Genomic DNA, 6,000 nt, shown 5'->3' with positions numbered 1-6,000 from the left:
AGAGGCTGCTCGGTTCCCCGTGTCTGCAGCCATGAGACAGGGTCCGACATGGAAGACGGGCCCGACTGATCGTGTCGACAAGGAGCGAACGAGGGGCACCGTGTCTCCAAAGCCACCGGCCTCCAGCCCCGAGGCGCGTCTCACTGGGGAGCCGAGCCTGAGGACGACATGGAGACCCGTGTCTCTCAGTCCTGCTCGGTGGGCGTCAGCGGAGGCTGCGGTGCCCCACAACACAGGCCACCAGGCTGTTCTGCCGCTCAGCGCCCCTCCCCGTGGACGAAGCCATCGGTTCTCTGCTGCTTCCGACCAGCACCAGGTGGAGACAGAGGCCCCGCGGCGTCTGATGGGAGCGTTTGCCGGAATCGTGGTCGTCTTCGCTGCTGGAGACGGAGTGCAGGCGGACCACCACCCACGATCCACGTTCAGCCCACGCAGGAACTGGTTTGCGGAGGTTTCAAACCTCCTCTGACCTCACGTCGAACTGCTCCAGGGGCCTGCGTGGGGACCACTTCACGCGGGAAGACAGCCTGAAGCCGCCACATGGCGGAAAGCGGAATTCATCAGACCTTCTCTCCCTGAGGGTCAAGCGTCGAGCTGTGGCGCTGAGTCTCGCAGGGATCAGAACAGTGGAAAGGCAGGTTTCCGCGTCCGGGCTGCGAGCGGCTCCTCCAGCGGGAGGACACTGGACCGGCTCCCAGCGGGCCGTCCCGTCCTCCGTCACCACAGGCAAAAGGACCGGAAGGTAGGCCAGCAAGACGCCGTCGGGCGACTCGCCCAGGAACGACATTTCATGTTCGAAGATCTGCGTCTGGGGTTGGTCATAGGACCTGGGATGGCCTTTGTCTCCAAACCCCCGCTGTCCCTCCAGGCATCCCTCACTCCACACCATGTCAGTGTCCCCGCCAGGGACAAGCCTGGGACCACAGAGCCTGGGGCTTTGAACAAAGCCTGTCTTCCCAGGAAAGGCTGGCTCTTCCCACACCCTGCAGATGCCTCTCAAGCCCCACGGAGAATGCGCCTGGGGCTCCCCGGGGACCCCCGCGTCGGCCCCACAGCCCCCGCGTGAGAGCAAGGGTGGACGGCCCGGCTTCAGGCCCCCCTGGACGGCACTCACGCCGAGGCCTTGCATTCTCGTGTCAACAAAGCCCAGAGTGTCGTTGCAAGTTTTCCTCAGGACCCAAACTGCCACGTTTTCTTCGTAGAATTTTAAAATGTGAGAAACAAACGAAAAGTATCTCCTTCCTCCTCCTTAGCAAAGATCTTCAGATTCCATACGCTTAAATTACGAATAAACATCCTAAAACCGGACACAGCACTGCTTGTCACCAAGGTCCTGAGGCAGCGAGGACACGGAGCAGAGAAAAGAAGAGACATGGGGCCCACAGGCCCGCCTCGGGCCGCTGTGTCCCAGGGCGACTCCGTGACCTCTCCGGGTGGTCCTCCTGTCCCACAGGGGGATGGGGCTGCGGCCCCACCGACCGTCCACCTCCCGCGTGTCTGTGGAGCTGGGATGCCCCACAGGAGGCTCCGTTCCCTCTTCACGCTGCTCCCCGATCCTGTCCGAGTTCCGCCCTACAGACGACTTAAGAAAGACGGACACCGACCAGGTCTAGGAAAACACAGGCAATTTTTTTATAATTTGGTTTTATGTAACCAAACGTGTGCGTGTTCGGTATGTGCCCATTAATGACCCACAGGTGGAAACGAGCAGAAGCTACGCTGTCCCGTTACCCCGTCACTAAGAGTCTCCGCACCAGCAGGCTCCCAGCAGAGGGAGGAGGCTCGTTCGCGGATGCGAGGGCTCACGGCCGGCTCTGCCGGGCTCTGCCGAGAACGAACGCCTTCCCCGCGAGCAGCCTCTGCCACGGCGTGAGATCCGGCCCTCGGGCGGAAGGCCGGGACTCGGTCACAACACGCACGGGGCGGGTGGCCCGTCTGGATGGGAGAACTCGTCCCCGCAGACACGCCCCCAGGACCACAGGGCTGCCCCCGGGGTGTGAGTCCGCCAGGTGCGGGCCGGGACACGGGCAGCTACGTGTGGGGCTCGGAACCTCGTCTCTTCACGGATCTCGCCGAGCGAAGGGAGATCAGCGGGACAGACAGACAGAGCTGCTCACACAGCCCCCGGCATACGGCAGGCGCTCCAGGGTGGCCTGGACTCTGAGGAGAGACGGAGCCGGCGTCCGTTGCGGCGGCAGAGCAGTGTGCACACTGGGCTCCGGTCAGGACCCCAGGACGACGTCAGTGTCCACCTCCACACCAGGCTTTCTGCCCCTTTCTCTGCACTGGGCTTCTTTGCAGACGCAGACGGGAGCCGGGGCGGCAGGCTGGAGGTCACAGCAACGGAGCGTTTCTGTCCAGAGCCGAGCACGGGGGGGGGGGGGGGGGGGGTGCCTGCCCACCCGGTCCCACCACGGCCCCATCGTGGACCCACCAGGACGGCGAATCCAGCTCCCCCAGACACAGTGACCCGCACGCGCTGGAAGCTGCCAGGGTGGGAAGCTGCCGCCACGCCATCCTGTCTTGTGGCCGGCCGTGGCCTCTGTCGTGGCAGGTCACCTGCGGATTTTTGTGACGTGGAACGGCCCGTGTGCGATACGGCAGCCATTAGCCAAATCCCAGTGCAGGGAGCGGGGACGTTGGCCGGATTCTCTGACGTCCGCACGCGGGGCGATGGGCAGTGCTCCCACTCCCAGGAAGCTGCCCGTGACGGACCAAGGAGCCCACCGCGTCGCCTGAGGGCCACCTGCGCCGGCCACCCGCGAACTCGGGGCCTAACGCAAGTTCTTCACAACGTGGAAATGAAAGAAGATACGGTGACCCAGAGACTAGAGAAGGGAAATGTTCTCCACCCGCAGAGGAAATAAGATCCCAGGCGCAGGCCCGGCGCACGGGAGCCACGGAGCCACAAGCCATGAGCCACGGAGCCACGCTGCGCTCCCAAGTCTCCTTCTCTCCGAGGGACACAAACCGGGCAGACGTTAACTGCTGTTCGTTACGCTTTTCTTTCCAAAGCACGGTGCGGATTTATTTTAAATATATATCTTTTCAAATTTTGCTGGTGAAAGATGTTAAGAGACTTTCCCTTGAGGGCAAATAACAGCTTCTTCAATCACTAATATGCTAATACCCAGAAATTCAGAGGAAGCCCGTCCCGCTGGCAACGCGGCAGGTACGGTTTTAACATATTACGAGACGTTAAGAGGGTGCCTTGTTGTGTGAGAGGTTTTTGTTTTCCATAAAATGAAACAAGCAACGTTTTACAAGACAATGTATTTTGTAAATAGTGAGATTCTTAATGCAAATTTTACTGCGTGGCTGTAATGCTGTGCTCACCAAGACTCCTTATTTAATTGCATTACCAGGTAAGATGACAGAAAATTCTTCTTCTCTTGAGTCACACTGATAAAAGTTCCCTGTTGGCTATTGAGCAGTTTTCAAAACATCAAGCTCTTTTTCTCTCCAAGGCCGATAAAAATCTCACCAGTGCACGCAGGCTAGTGGTCTCTGCTGCCCTCTCAATACAATCCGGAAGCTGTCCCGAGGCTGAGCTCAGGACACAGTCAGGGCACCTGGGGAGCCAGTCGGCGAAGCATCTGACTTGGGCTCAGGTCATGATCCCAGGGTCCAGGGACGGAGCCCCGCGGATCCCACCGGTGTCCAACGTCAGAACTGACTTGGACATAGACAAAATGTATGAGATCATTCGCCCTCTTGGAACAAACTGTACTGATCAGAATACGTATGACGGTTCAGTAACGTTCTCGTGGTGGGAAAGGAGTGCCCAGGACCGGATCCAGGATAGCGTGGGGCAAGTGGGCCACTCATGTGTTTGACCTTAACTGCTCCCCTCCGGGGCCAGGCTCCAAGCCCGGCTCTGTCTGGGCCCTCCAGCTCCAGGGTCCGCCAGAGCAGAGCCAGCCTGGGGAGCTTCACAGGGCCCTTTCCACCCCCCCGAGCGTCGGCTCCTCCCTCAGTAAGAACCACGCGTGGACTGTTTGTTGGTGGTGGCTCTACGCACAGACGTGGGGTGCCGGGCTCCTGCAGGGATGTCCAGCTGAAGCAGGGGCCCAGAGACTGGGGATCCCTCTGCAGGGGAGGGAGGGAAGGAAGCCACAGCCCTGGAGCGCGCCCCTAGGCGGGGATTGTCAGGCAACAGCTCGCAGCAAGTCCCCAGCCAGAGCCATGGGGCCCGACCAGAGGGGTGCAGGCCCGGAGAGGCTGGTGCCGGCCCGCGGAGAGGCGCCCGCGGTCCGCGGACAGAGGCACGCAGGGTGAGCGGCGCCGTCAGCCGGGACCACGGCAGATTAATCAAGTCGATGTTACCCATCCTGATTAAACAATGAGGCATCCTGGGGTTTCTGCCGTCTGTCCCGATGAGCGCTCATCATAGGGAGCGCAAACGCCGCACGGCTCCCTCGGGAGCAAACTACCTTTTAATTTGTCCCTCTAGAGATTAATTCCATTGTTATGGAACCTGTGTGATAAGCACCATAAACTCATCATTAGTCATGTTCAAACAATCTGACCTTCCCCACCACACAGCATGCACGGCTTTCCAAGAGGTCTTCTGGGATCCGGAAAACGTCACGCAAGTTCAGGAAGGGGGAAGCACACAGTGCGGGGTTCAGCCTGTAACCTCACAAAGACGAGAATGGCTGAAAGGGCTTCTTGAGCGGGACTTTTCGAATTTTAGCTGCTGAGATGGCAAAACCAAGGGAGAATCATGGTCTTTCCTGACCCTGTGACACCTGCCGGGGTGGGGAGGGGGCGGGTGGGCAGGAGAGGCAGCGGGGAACAGGCTGCATTGGGGTCTCACACCACCAGCCCGTCCAGCTCCAGAATCTTCCCAGGAGGGTGTGCGCGTCAGTGTCCTGGGGCTGTAACAGAGCCCCCGCCCGGGCGGGCTGCTCCATGCACCTGCTCTCCCCCAGTCCTGGAGGCGCAGGCCCAGGGTCGGGTGCAGGCAGGCCCGCGCTCCCTCGGAAGGCGCCGGGGAAGGGGATCCAGCACATGCCCAGTGTCCCCACGGCATTCCCTGTGGTCTCTGCTGTGTCCTCACCTCCCTTTCTGTAAGGACGCCGTCCTTGGATGAGGACCACCGGCCCCCAGTTGACCTCGACTCAACCATCTGCACGACGTTGTTTCTGAATAAGGTCATGGCCTGCACTTCTGGGGTTAGGGCTTGAACATGGGAATTTTTGGTGGGGCGTTTTCAACCCACACTGCTGACTTGGAAGTTGTGACCAGTGAAGTGACCGATGAGGTCCAGAGGGACATAGGCTATCTCCTGCTGCTGGCCAGGGCTGGGACTGGCCTCTGAAGCAGACCAGGCCAGCCCAAAAGGTTGAAGCCTTTCCAGAGTCCTTTCCTCTTCCAAAACTCGACTCTGCCTCAGAACAAGACCATGCAGAGAAGCCCCCGGGCTGTGTCAGAGCCGTGGGACACGATGCCGGCTGTGACCCAGGCGAGAGAAACGGCCAGTTCCAGGGTGGGGGTTTCTGCTGACCAAGGGGCAGAACCATGAGTCTTTCTAGCCTCTGTGCCTCCGACCCAGTGGGACTCCTCTTGTTTCACACTGTCGTATCACGGGAGACCTCCTCCACCCGGAGACCCGACATCCTTGGTGTGTGCACGTGGGTCGTTCTCTGCCCCGCTCTCTCCCCGGAAGCCGGGATGTTTCCAGAGCTTGGGTCTTCCCGCAATCTCAACCCCCGTGAAACCAGGAAGCCACTGCTGGCCAAGGGATGTCCTTGCCGAGCAAAAGCTCCTAGCGGCCAGAGTTCAGAGTTCGAGAATTCACGTTCTCACTGTGCGGAGAAGAGTCTCTATGTGTTTTGGCATTTCAGAATTCTTACACGGAAAACCTCTTTCCCCCATGGGTGGGAGAGACTAAAATTGTACGGACACTCAGCTTTTTGACCAGTGTCAGACACCTCCATGCACACACGAGGGTGCCCCGTGCTCTGGCTCCCACTGCTCTCCGTCCAGACTGACTCT

This window comes from Meles meles, chromosome 14 (assembly GCF_922984935.1).
Source record: "Meles meles chromosome 14, mMelMel3.1 paternal haplotype, whole genome shotgun sequence".
NCBI classification, from domain to species: Eukaryota; Metazoa; Chordata; class Mammalia; order Carnivora; family Mustelidae; genus Meles; species Meles meles.
The sequence above is the reverse complement of the archived record's forward strand: the minus strand, read 5'-3'. Positions refer to the sequence as shown.